We start from the raw sequence: 13,734 nt of genomic DNA on the forward strand, positions 1-13,734 counted from the left end.
AACACCCCCCCCACTCTCCGTGAGGAGCCACTCATCAGCCAAAGAAAATTTCAAAGAAAGAAATGGGCTACAGCCAATCAGAAAAATATATCTTTTGTATCCGGGTAAGATGTAATGACAGGCGGGACTGGAGCCGTCCGGCGGCGCGTATTTGTCGTCGTCATGGTGCGTCCCCATGACGACGGAGGGAGGGAATAGTTGCATCAGCCAATCAGCGAATCAAACTGCTGCCGGTCACCCGGAAAGAGCGCTGATAGCGGCTTCATTCAGGCTGTTGTGGGACTACAGATACTACTATGAACCCAGACACCATGGAGTTTATGTTCACACGTTTTTGTGACTTCCACAACAAGTTTAGAGCAGACACTTGTATATATTGAGCAGGGAAGTAGGGAGTTTGATGGCATTTTCATCAAAAGGTGTTTTGTTTTTTATTTTGTCCTTGTTGGCTCCTGAAGCTGTCCTCCCATCCCCAAATAAATATAAAAAAACAAACTCAAAGTTGGATAGTAGTCTCGCTCTTTCCTGTCCTAAGACCTGGTCAAAACACTAGGGTTGCAAATTTCTGTATTTTACTTAAAACGATTGATAATTGATAAGATACCAAACGCACATCTTTTTCTCAGTTTAAGTATTATTTGAACAATTCTAGTGTTAGTTATGTGAAACATTAATTGATGAAGCACAAACAATTTGAACGAACAGATTAATAAAACAATAAGGCTCTCGCTCGAAACGGCTGTTCTTGTCCGCCTATCGTTATTCAACAAAATTAAGGCACCGCCAAATAAAACAATGTCAAATAAGGCACGGTTTGGGTGGGACCCAGAAGATTTTCAGATTTTAAATTGGGCCTCTGCATTCTTGAGTTTGGGAACCACTGCCTGAAGCTTTCATCACTACTGCCCGTAAGCTGAATGTATTCATTTTTATGCTCTTAAACGACGTTCCAGACTGAACAGAGTTGAAAACAACATTTTCTCAAAGAATTCATTTTATTTATTTGCCATCAAGAAAGTGTCTCAGAACATCGGAATTTCAAGTTGTATGATACTTTCTTAAATACCTGAAGCTTCCATTACTATACTGCCCGAAAGCTGCATTTATTCATTTTTACGCTCTTAAACGGCGTTTCAGACTGAACAGAGATGAAAACAACATTTTCTCAAAGAAGTCATTTTTTTTTATTAGCCATAAAGAAAGTGTCTCAAAACATCGGACTTACAAATTGTATGATCTTTTCATGAATACTGAAGCTTCCAGTACTATACTGCCCGAAAGCTGCACTTATTCATTTTTATGCTCTAAAACGACGTTTCAGACTGAACAGAGTTGAAAACTACATTTTCCAAAAGAAATCATTTTTTTAAATATTCCATCTAGAAAGTTCCTCGGAACATCGGAACTTTTAATTGTATGATGATTTTCATGAATACCTGAAGCTTTCATCACTACTGCCCGTAAGCTGCATTTATTCATTTTCATGCTTTTAAACGACGTTTTAGACTGAACAGAGTTGAAAACATTTTCTCAAACATTTCATTTTTTTTATTTGCCACCAAGAAAGTGTCTCAGAACATCGGAACTTCAAATTGTATGATATTTCTTAAATACCTGAAGCTTTCATACTTCCCGTAATTTACTCAATTTGTTTGTTCTTAAACGACGTTACACACTGAACAGAGTTGAAAACTACATTTTCTTAAAGAATTCTTTATTTTAAACGTTCCATAAAGAAAGTGTCTCAGAACATTGGAACTACAAATTGTATGATCTTTTAATGAATACCTGAAGCTTCCATTACTAAACTGCCCGAAACCTGCATTTACTCATTTTCATGCTCTTCTTACACAACGTTTTTTGCTAAACAGAGTTGAAACTATAGATTTTCTTACACAATTCTTTTTTAAAAACGTTTCATAAAGAAAGTGTCTCAGAACATCGGAACTCCAATTTGTATGATACTTTCATGAATACCTGAAACTTTCATACTTCCCGTAAGCTGCATTTACTCATTTGTATGCGCTTAAACGACGTTTCACACTGAACAGAGGTGAAAACTAGATTTTCTTAAAGAATTGAAATTTTTAAATTTTCCATCAAGAAAGTGTTTCAGAACATCGGAACTACAAATTGTATGATACTTTCTTAAATACCTGAAGCTTTCATACTTGCCCGTAAGCTGCATTTACTCATTTTCATGCTCTTAAACGACGTTTTAGGCTGAACAGAGTTGAAAGAGTTCATTTTTTTAATTTGCCATCAAGAAAGTGTGTCAGAACATCGGAACTACAAATTATATGATTTATTAATGAATACCTGAAGCTTCGGGCTACTATACTGCCCGAAAGCTGCATTTACTCTTTTTCATGCTCTGTAACGACAGACTGAACAGAGTTGAAAACTAGATTTTCTAAAAGAATTCATTTTTAAAAATTTTCCATCAAGAAAGTGACTCGGAACATCGGAACTTCAAATTGTATGATATTTTCATGAATACCTGAAGCTTTCATCACTATACTGCCTGAAAGCTGCAATTCCTCATTTGTATGCTCTTAAACGATGTTTCAAGCTGAACAGAGTTGAAAACTAGATTTTATTAAAGAATTCATTTTTCTATTTCCACCAAGAAAGTGTCTCAGAACAGCAGACCTCCAAGTTGTATGATATTTTCATGAATACCTAGTGTTTTCATCACTACACAGCCTGAAAGCTGCATTTTCTTATTCATATGCTCTTAAACGACGTTTCAGGCTGAACATAGTTAAAAACTAGATTTTCTTAAAGAATTCATTTTTTTAAATTTCCATCAAGAAAGTGTCTCAGAACAGCAGACCTCCAAGTTGTATGATATTTTAATGAATACCTGATGCTTTCATCACTATACCGCCTGAAAGCTGCATTGACTTATTTTTATGTGCTTAAACAACATTTCAGCCTGAACAGAGTTTAAAACTAGATTTTCTTAAACAATTCTTTCTTTTCATTTTCGATCCAGAAAGTTTCTTAGAACAGCTTACCCACAAATGTATGATATTTTAATGAATACCTGATGCTTTCATCACTATACTGCCTGAAAGCTTTATTTCCTAATTTTTATGCTCTTAAACGACGTTTCATGCTGAACAGAATTCATATTTTTTAATTTTCGATTAAGAAAGTGTCTCTGAAGTGCATACAAGTTGTATGATATTTTAATGAATACCTGATGCTTTTATCACTCTACTTCCTGAAAGCTGCAATTGCTCATTTATTGTGGAACAACGCCCTGTTAATGTAGAGCAACACTCATTTAACATCAAGCCACACCCAATACAAGTGACAAACGCGTTAACATGAAGCCCCATCACAATAATGTAAAGCCACACTCATTTAATGTGAAGCCACACCCAGTTATCGTGAAACCACACTCCGTTATTGTGAAGCCACAACCTGTTAACGTGAAGGCACACCTGTTAAATAAAGCCACACCTGTTAATGTGAAGCCAAACTCAGTTAATGTCAAGCCACACCCGTTAAATTGGAAGCATTAAGCCACACCCCATTATTGTGAAGCCACACCCTATTAATGAGAAACCAAACCCTGTTATTGTGAAGCCACACCCGTTCAACGTGAAGCCACAACTTGTTACCGTAAAACCCCCCGCTGTTGAAGCCACACTCACTTACTGTCAAGACACCCTGTCACGTGAAGCCACACCCGTTAATGTGAAGCCATAACCTGGTAACAAGGAGTCACAGTCTGTATTCGTGAAGCCACACCCCTTCAACATCAAGCCACACCCAATAAAAGTAACAAACACCCTATTAACATGAAGCCCCACCACGTTATTGTAAAGCCACACCCATTTAATGTGAAGGCACAGCCCGTTAACGTGAAGCCACACCCGGTTAATGTGGCGCTGCACCCCTGTTCACGTGAAGCCACACCCTTTAATGTGGAGCCACACCTATTTAATTGGAAGCCACACCCTATTATTGTCAAGCCACACCCTGTTAATGTGAAACCACACCCCATTATTGTGAAGCCACACTCCTTCAACCTGAAGCCACAACTTGTTACCGTGAAGCCACATCCCTTTAATGTGAAACCACCCCCTGTTAACTTGAAGCCACACTTAGTTACTGCGAAGCCACACCTGGTTAACATGAAGCTACACCCGTTAATGTGAAGCCACACCACATTAATGTAAAGCCATACCCCGGTAACAAGAAGTCACAGTCTGTTATAGTGAAACCACACCACATTATTGTGAAGCCACACCCCATTATCGGAAAGCCACACCGCTTTAACGTGGAACCATACCCTGTTATCGTAACCATACCCTGTTACCTCGCCCCTTTAATGTGAAACCAACCCCCGTTAACTTGAAGCCACACTCAGTTACTGTGAAGCCACACCCTGTTATAGTGAAACCACACTTCGTTATTGTGAAGTCACAACCTGTTAACGTGAAGGCACACCTGTTAACCTAAAGCCATCCATCCATCCATCCATCCATCCATTTTCCGCCGCTTATCCGGGGTCGGGTCGCGGTGGCAGCACACCCAGCAGACCGACCCAGGCTTCCCTCTCACCCGCAACATTTTCCAGCTCGTTCTGGGGGACCCCGAGACTTTCCCAGGCCAGCCGGGAGATAAAATTCCTCCAGCGTGTCCTGGGTCTTCCCCAGGGCCTCTTCCCGGTTGGACGTGCCTGGAAAACCTCTAATGGGAGGCGTCCAGGAGGCATCCGGATTAGATGCTCGAACCACCTCAGCTGACTCCTTTCGATACGAAGGAGTATCGGCGCGACTCCTGATGTCCAAGCTCCTTACCCTATCTCTAAGGCTGAGCCCGGAAGCTCATTTCGGCCGCTTGTATCCGCAACCTCGTTCTTTCGGTCACGACCCAGAGTTTGTGACCATAGGTGAGGGTTTGAACGTAGACCGACCAGTAAATGGAGAGCTTCGCCTTCCGACTCAGCTCCCTCTGCACCAAGACGGACCGGTACAGCGCCTGTTTTACTGCTGCAGCTGCACCGATCCGCCTGTCGATCTCCCGCTCCACCTAACCCTCACTCGTGAACAAGACCCCGAGGTACTTGAACTCCTTCGCTTGGGGCAGGCATGTTGTCCCCACCTGGAGGGAGCAATCCACCGGTTTCCGACAGAGAACCATGGCCTCGGATTTGGAGGCGCTGACTCTCATTCCTGCCGCTTCACACTCGGCTGCAAAACCGGCCCATCGAATGCTGGAGGTCACGGTCCGAAGAAGCAAACATGACCACATCATCTGCAAACAGCAGAGAGGCGATCCCGAGGCCCCCGAACCGGATTTCCTCCGTCCCGAACAGGACCGGTGATAAATGGCAGCCCTGGCGGAGGCCAACACCCACCGGGAACGTGTCTGACTTAATACCGAGGATACGGACACAACTCCTACTGCAGGCGTACAGAGACCGGATAGCCCGTGCCAACGGATCCGGCACCCCATACTCCCGCAGCACCCCCCAGTGAACCCCCCGAGGGACCCGGTCGAAAGCTTTCTCCAAGTCCACAAAGCACATGTAGACTGGTTGGGCAAACTCCCAAGATCCCTCCAGTAGTCCCGCAAGGGTAAAGAGCTGGTCCACTGTTCCACGACCGGGACGGAATCCGCACTGCTCCTCTTGAATCCGAGGTTCAACAAGCGGTCGGAGCCTCCTTTCCAGCACCCTGGCATAAGCTTTTCCCGGGAGGCTGAACAGTGCAGCGCACTCTCCGGTCCCCCTTCTTGAAGATGGGAACCACCACCCCGGTCTACCAGTCCATGGGCACTGTTGCCGACCCCCCGGCGCCTTGCCAATAAGGAGCTCTTTAACTGCCTTAGTGACCTCTGCCAGGGATATGGGTGCACCCACCCCGTAAAGCCACACCTGTTAATGTGAAGCCAAACTCAGTTAATGTGAAGCCACACAGATCAGGGGTTGAGTGTTTTAGGAACGAAGGGGACTGAAACACTGAGGAATCTTCCTCTGTGCTTATCAGGACAGGAGGGGGATTCGATTTGCATTTGAACTGCTGCAGAGGTAGAGAGACTTTACATGCATGGGATTTCTGGAGGATGACTGTCGCTAAAAATATTCCTATCGCACTTTAACCTGTAGAACTGAATAACAAATTCTTCTGGGTCAAATATTTTGTCAGTAAACACAGGAGGGCGGAGTGAGGACTTCAGCTACTGGAAAACAGGAAAGAAACTTAAATTAAAAAGTTAAATTAAACCATTATATTACAACTAATTGAATTCTGAACTTGTTCTTAGCACAAGCAACTGGGAATCTTGGACATTTTTAACAAGCCACACCCCTTTAACGTGACGCCACAACTTGTTAATGTGAAGCCACACCCCGGTAACATGAAGGCACACCCCATTAACCTAAAGCCAAACCCCTGTGACGTAAAGTGTCACAATTTGTCAATGTGAAGCCACACCCCTTTGATGTGAAACCACACACCTTTAATGTGAAACCACACCCCTTAAACATGAAGCCACAACTTGTTACCGTGAAGCCACACCCGATAATGTGAAGCCACACCCCTTTAATTTAAAACCACAACCCTTTAACTTGAAACCACAACTTGTTAACGTGAAGCCACACCCTGTTAACATTAAGCCACACCCCATTTAGCCAAACACCATTAACAATTTCTGTATACACCAGTTGACATTAAGCCACGTCCCCTTAAACGTAAATCCACAACCCAATAACTTTAGTTAACCACACCTCTTTAATGTGAAGCCACACCCCATCAACATTAAGCCACACCCCATTAACATGAAGCCGGACACAAATCTAACCAGCATGTATTGCGCAGAACTGGCTCATCTCGATTGAGCCTAGTCACAGTGTTTCTGTCAAACTTTGAAATAGTTGGCTCGCTCTGCTTGCTCCTCAGTTGTCATTCCAGCTCTAAACAGACGCAAAGGGAGGAAATGTTCCTCTGCCTTTTACATCTGGTTATTGGTAACCGAAACTATGTCATATTCTGACGTCGGGCTGTCGGGAAGAGTCCGATCTCAACATCGCTGTTCAGCCGAAGCCAGTATTCAGCCGCATGCTGCCAGCTCAGCGGCATTCACTCAGTGCAGCGCTGGGCGTCCATGCAGGAACAAGAAACCTCTCGGATCGGCGGAAAGATCACGGTGGTATTCCGGCATCAAGTCTCTCGTTCACCAGCCCCGCCAACGAGTAAGTTTGGTGAGTTAGCAGCGAGCAGTGATCCCCTGCCGGGGAACAGGCCGGAAGGTCAAGTTTACCCCGAGCTCCGCAGGCGAAGAACGGTTGTCGACAGACAACGCTGCTCACCCAATCGCGATGAACCCCGACTAGGGAACGAAGGTGAAAGAGGAAGAGAGAAGCATGGAGGAAGGAGCTGTTGGGTGGACAGATGGCGCGTCGAGGAGCTTCATAGCAGCAACCGGTGAGGCGCGGGACCGCCTGAGAGAGGCTATGGTCAGGATGGCTTTGACATAAAGACAAAAGCCCTGCAGCTGGCGCTGTGTCTCACAGACGATGTACTATCGTGTCTGCTATTGCTGAGCCCTGGAGAAAGGCGAGACTACCACCCACTGGTGGGGTCCCTGCACAGACGTTTTGGACAGTGCGTGCAGCCGGAATTACTGCGAACAATCTTTGCAGGAAACCAGGGGAGCAGCTACGGGCATTCGCCAACGATGTGGAGAGCTTACCACGCCGAGGGTACAGCCATATGCCCCCCGGAGTACAAAGCGAGCTTGCACGAGATCAGTTTATTAGGGCCATCCATCCAGCAGACTTGCGGGTTCAAGCGTTTTGGAAAGAAAGGGAAGAAGGGAGACAAGTCGGTAGTTGTTGACTTCAGACGGATTGAGCGTGGCTTTCTTCAGGAGAGGGTTAACACTTGCTTCCTTCATAGAGTTGGGGAAACAGCCGGTTGCGAGGGAGGTGTTGATGAGATGGGTGAGAAAGGGAAGAAGGTCAGGAGCGATGGACTTGAGGATGTGAGATGGGATGGGGTCCAGAGGGCAGGTGGTTGGACGGGCGCAGGTCACCAACAAGAGAACTTGATTGGGAGACAAGGTGTTGAAGGAGGACAGCATGGGGGAGGACGGAGTTGATGGAGGTGAAGTAGTAGAAGAAGGTCGAGTGGTGAATAAGGGGCGGATGTCATCTATCTTTTTTGTGAAATGGACAACAAAGTGGCTCGGTTGAAGGGTTGACGGAGGAGGGTATGGGGGTCCAGGAGGTTGGAGAAGATGGAGAAGAGTCTTCTGGGGTCGGAAATTGAAGATTCGTGGTTGTCTGACTCAGTGCGCGCCGAGAGCCACTCTGTGAGCATCGGAAAGAAAATGGCGAAAATCCAAACATCCTGATCGCCTACCACTGTTAATTAAGGGGTAATTTCTCCCCTTTTATTGAAAAATGTATTTAATAATCTTGAACTAATTAGTTCAAGATCCACCCTCAGGTTCCACCAGCATGTCACCATTTTGCATCAATTGTGTTTTATTTGGTACACTTTTGTGTGCATTCTGACCTCATGATCATAAATGCTTGTAGTCAAACTAGGCTAATGCTACTCGTGGCTGTATATGGGTGAGCTTGGGGTTTTTCATGTTTATAATCACATTTGCTTACTTGTCGCTTGTTAAACTCTTTTAAAAGTTCGGGCTGTCTGCTTGAAAGGTGCTCAGCCACGTTTGACGTGTTACCTCCCTTTGTATGCTTTAAAGCAGGTTTTACAGACGGGTCTATCGTGTCAGTGGGCTTTCCCTCACAGTCTGCACTGTATCCAAAGTATCTATAGATTACACTCCCGGCGTCTTTTTTTTCTACAAGCAGAGGACGGTCGGTCACTCGCTGTGAGTGCGCGCGCTGCTGCACTGATCCGTTGTGTGAAGGCTGATTTAAGGCCGATTAAAGGCTGATTTATACTCGGGTTTTACGCAGAGACGCAAGCACGCAAGACACGCATGGCCGACCATGCGTGGTCAAATCGGCCATTTTGCGTGCTTGCGTGCGTCACCCCAAATTTCTGACTATCCGTCAAAGCTACACGAGCCGTACGCAGCCCGGAGGCTGTGATTGGTCCGCTAACCACATCCTTTCTGTCTCTCATTTCCGGTTTGATAGCATAATACCGCTGTTTTTAAAAGTCATAGCAGAAACACGAACAATGGATCCTGTTGAAGAACGTTTGGCTGAAGAGATCCAGTAATATGAGCATTTATATAACCCGTCTGACGGAGTATAAGGACACGCAGATGGAGGTGAATTGCTGGCGGGATATATCGGTGAACGTCGGTGTGCAGGTCGACTCTTAAACGGTCGCTGCGCCACCTGCTGTTCTGGAGTATGAAAAACGCAGGGGAACTAAAAATCAAAACGAGTCCGTCAATCCGACTGCGTGGCCAGCCAGAGTTGGAGTTGCAGAAGTATAATTCAGCCTTTATACTCGGGTTTTACGCAGAGACGCAAGCACGCAAGACACGCATGGCCGACCTTGCGTGGTCAAATCGGCCTTTTTGAACGTCGGTGTGCAGGTCGACTCTTAAACGGTCGTTGCGCCACCTACTGTTCTGGAGTACGGAAAACGCAGGGGAAAAAATCAAAACGAGTCCGCCAATCCGACTGCGTGGCCAGTCGGAGTTGTAGTTGCAGACAGTTCTGCAATGTCCTATCTTTTTGATATTATGTCTGTAGAGTTAATATTGCTGTTGTATACTGTTTTAATTTATTCATATTACTTGATTTTAAATACTATATTTCTCTTGTGGACACTGCTCCTGTAATCCTGTAATTTCCCCACTGCAGAACTAATAAATGATTATCTTATGTTTTTGTTGTTGAAAATAGGGACTCAGTACGCATTAGGTCTGGGAATTATGTCAAAGTGAAAGTTAATTATTTTAGTCCAATATTCTCATTCTGAAATGCAGTGGGAGAAAGTGTTGCAGAAATCAGCCATGCAAATCTTCTATAATTGATAACACTAACACAAACTCTTCCAAGCACGATAGTCTTCTGACTATAAGTCGCAATAAATAGAAAATCGAAAGGTAAAGAAAAATGTTTTATGTAGGGTCCTCTCCATGATGTTTTGAGCCGGTCCGTGACAGAAACAAGCACGTTTATACTTTCTCCTCGTTACCTGACCTTTTCAAATCAACATGACATTCTTCTTATAAGTCAGGCCGTAGGAGAGGCGTAGCAATTTTAATATCACAAACAGTATCATTTGAACTACTTTCAAAAGTAACAGACAAAGAGGGGAGATATATAATAGTCTCTGGGAAAATAGATGGCGTCACAATAACTTTATGTAACATTTATGCACCCCCTGGAAGTGATTTTGGTTTCTACAGAAAGATATTTGATTTAATGATAGAAGCCCCAGGAATTGTCATATGTGGTGGAGATTGGAACATCCGTCTTAACCCAAAACTAGATTCTTCAAAAAATATGACCACTACGTCGTTGCATAGGAAAATTAGTGTTCTAATGACAGAACTGGGCATAGTAGATCTGTGGAAAAATATTTACCCATCAGGCCGTGACTATACATTTTACTCATGCCCCCATGATACATACTCAAGGATAGACTATTTCTTTGTACTAAAGAGAGATCGCCATAGAATGCACAGTTTTGATATTGGTAGTATTGACTTATTTGATCATGCACCTCTGTCCTGCACTGTGCATGTTAGCGATAAAGTAGGGAAAACATTGTGGAGGTTTAATACAAGAATCTTAAACAACCCGAAATTTAAGACCCAAATGAGAAAAGAAATAAAAATGTTTCTGGAAGAAAATGATAACGGGGAGGTTGACTCAGCTATAGTATGGGATGCCTTAAAGGCAGTCATCAGAGGAAGAATTATATCTTTCTGTGCCCATGATAAGAAAGAGAAACAATTACGGCTACTAAACCTTAATAAAGAATTAAAGGATCTCGAGACACAACATAAAAGAGAACAAAAAACAAATTTGTTGACAGAAATTAAGAAAGTTAGGAATGAAATAAATCTACTATACTCACAGGAAATTGAAAAACAGATGATATTTACAAAACAAAAATTTTATGAGTCGGGCTCAAAATCAACAAAGCTTCTAGCAAGAAAGCTGCAAAAACAACGAGCGGATAGTACAATATACAAAATAAGAGATTCGGTTTCTAAAAATATACAATATAAACAAGATGAATTGCAAAATGCCTTTAAAAAATACTACAAATCTCTATATACACAACCACAACTATACGGCGAACAAAAAATTAGCGAATTCCTCAATTCTCTCGATCTCCCTGTACTATCTGAAGAACAAAATCGGATATTAACAGCAGCGGTAACTGGGACAGAACTAAACAGCGCCATCTCTAGGCTTAAGGCTAATAAATCACCTGGTCCAGATGGCCTCCCTTCAGAGTGGTACAAGGCATTTCGATCTGAGCTAATATCAAACCTTCTTAGGGCCTGCAACATAACTCTAAAAGACGCAAAGATGCCTCCATCTTGGAGTGAGGCGGTGATCTCTGTTATTCACAAAGAAGGAAAAGATAAACTAGAATGTGGATCTTATAGACCAATCTCAGTGTTGAATGTTGACTATAAATTATATACAGCCATCCTGGCCAAAAGACTAGAACAGATCCTCCCCCAAATTATACATAACGATCAGACTGGCTTTATCTCACAAAGACAAACCCACGATAACATCAGGCGATCGCTGCACATACTAAATCACATCCAACAGAACAATCTTGAAGTCTACCTAGTCAGTCTGGATGCTGAAAAGGCCTTTGATTCAGTGAGCTGGCCTTTCTTATATAAAGTCCTGGAACGATTCGGCATGCACAACAACTTTATTAAAGGCATTCGTACAATATATGCTCAACCCCTAGTCTGGATAAAAATAAATGGACATCTTTCAGACACCATTGTATTAGAGCGTGGAACAAGACAGGAATGCCCAATTTCTCCACTGCTTTTTGCCCTCTATATCGAGCCTCTTGCGCAATGGATACGACAGACAGAAAGCATCAAAGGCATTTGTATAAATGGATCAGATCACAAAGTGGCGCTGTATGCTGACGATATCCTAATCTATTTAAGTACCCCCTCTAACTCCTTTTTTGAATTAATGAACTTGTTAAAACATTTGGCACATATGCAGGATATAAATTAAACCTGCAAAAAACACAAATCTTGGCCTTTAATTGTACACCTCCTAAACACATTAAAGAAAAATTTCACCTTAACGGGGATCAGAAGTCCTTGATATACCTAGGAATACACCTACCAAGAGATATCTCAACATTGGCAGAGATAAACTACACTCCACTCTCAACAAAAATTAAAGAGGATATACATCGATGGAACTCTATTTCTTTCCTCGGATTAAGCCATAGAATTGACTCTGTAAAAATGAACATTCTCCCACGATATCTGTTCCTATTTCAAGCACTCCCTGTAGAAATTCCCCTGAAACAATTCTCTGAATTGAATAAAATAATTTCAAGATTTATCTGACAAGGAAAAAAACCAAGGATTAAATTTAAAACTCTACAACTTCCAAAAGAAGGTGGAGGAATGGCCTTACCCAACTTCAAAGATTACTTCTATGCTGTCCAGATTAAACCCTTAATTAACATGTGTACCCCATCTTATTGTGCCAGATGGAAAGATATCGAACTCTCTATTATGAAGGACCCCCCAATTGAAGCAGTATTGGCCCACAAAAACCTGGGAAAACTTATAGACAATTTGCAAAACCCATGGATCAAATTCAATTTAAAAATCTGGAACATGATAAGAGGAGAATATAAACTAGATCAAAAACTACAAATACTTCAATGGTGTGCCTACGACCCAGGGTTCAAACCAAATGAAATGGATCATAGATTTAAATCTTGGATCCCAAAAGGTATAACGACATTCTATTCTTTGACAGAAAACAGACAACTAAAGGACTTTGAACACCTAAGAAAAAAATATTGTCTTGAAAAATCCGATTTTTATAGATATCTCCAGATACGCAACCATTTTGAACATAACATTAGAAATACAATAGACCTTGATGAACCAATATTGGGAATATTTCTTGATGCCTACCAAAACGAATCAAATAAAGGTATTATCTCTAAATCCTACAAGGGCCTTATGACGAAAAAATACCATACTCCAGTATATGTAAAGGAAAAGTGGGAAAGAGATGGTAACCTCTCAATATCAAATGAGGACTGGTTAGATGTGTGCGAATTCCAATGGAAATGCACTAATTCTCATATATGGCGGGAATTTGCATGGAAGTGTGTTATTCGTTTCTTTATTACACCTAAGCAGAAGGCACGCTTCGCGGGAGGCGATGCCACATGTTGGAGACGATGTGGGGCTCATGAAGCAAATCACTGGCACATATTTTGGGAGTGCCCTGTGATAAGGCCTTTTTGGGCGGAATTTCATAAGACATTAAAAGTCATACTTAACACTGACATGCCCCTGGAATTTTCAACTTTATTTTTAGAAAAATTTGATTTTCAAGCAGGGCGTCGAGATAAATATATGTTTGGCATTTTAATAACCACCTGTAAAAAAAGCACTCACTAGACGCTGGCTGCTTCCTGAGCCCCGCACGATACAGGAGTGGATAGACATAGTAAATGACATCTATATTATGGAAAGGATCATCTTCTCCCTCCGCCTTCAGAGAAGTAGGTTTATTCAACTCTGGGA

This window comes from Clinocottus analis, unplaced genomic scaffold, assembly GCF_023055335.1.
Source record: "Clinocottus analis isolate CAN_PGR_092001 unplaced genomic scaffold, fCliAna1.0.p SCAF_2, whole genome shotgun sequence".
Lineage (NCBI taxonomy): Eukaryota > Metazoa > Chordata > Actinopteri > Perciformes > Cottidae > Clinocottus > Clinocottus analis.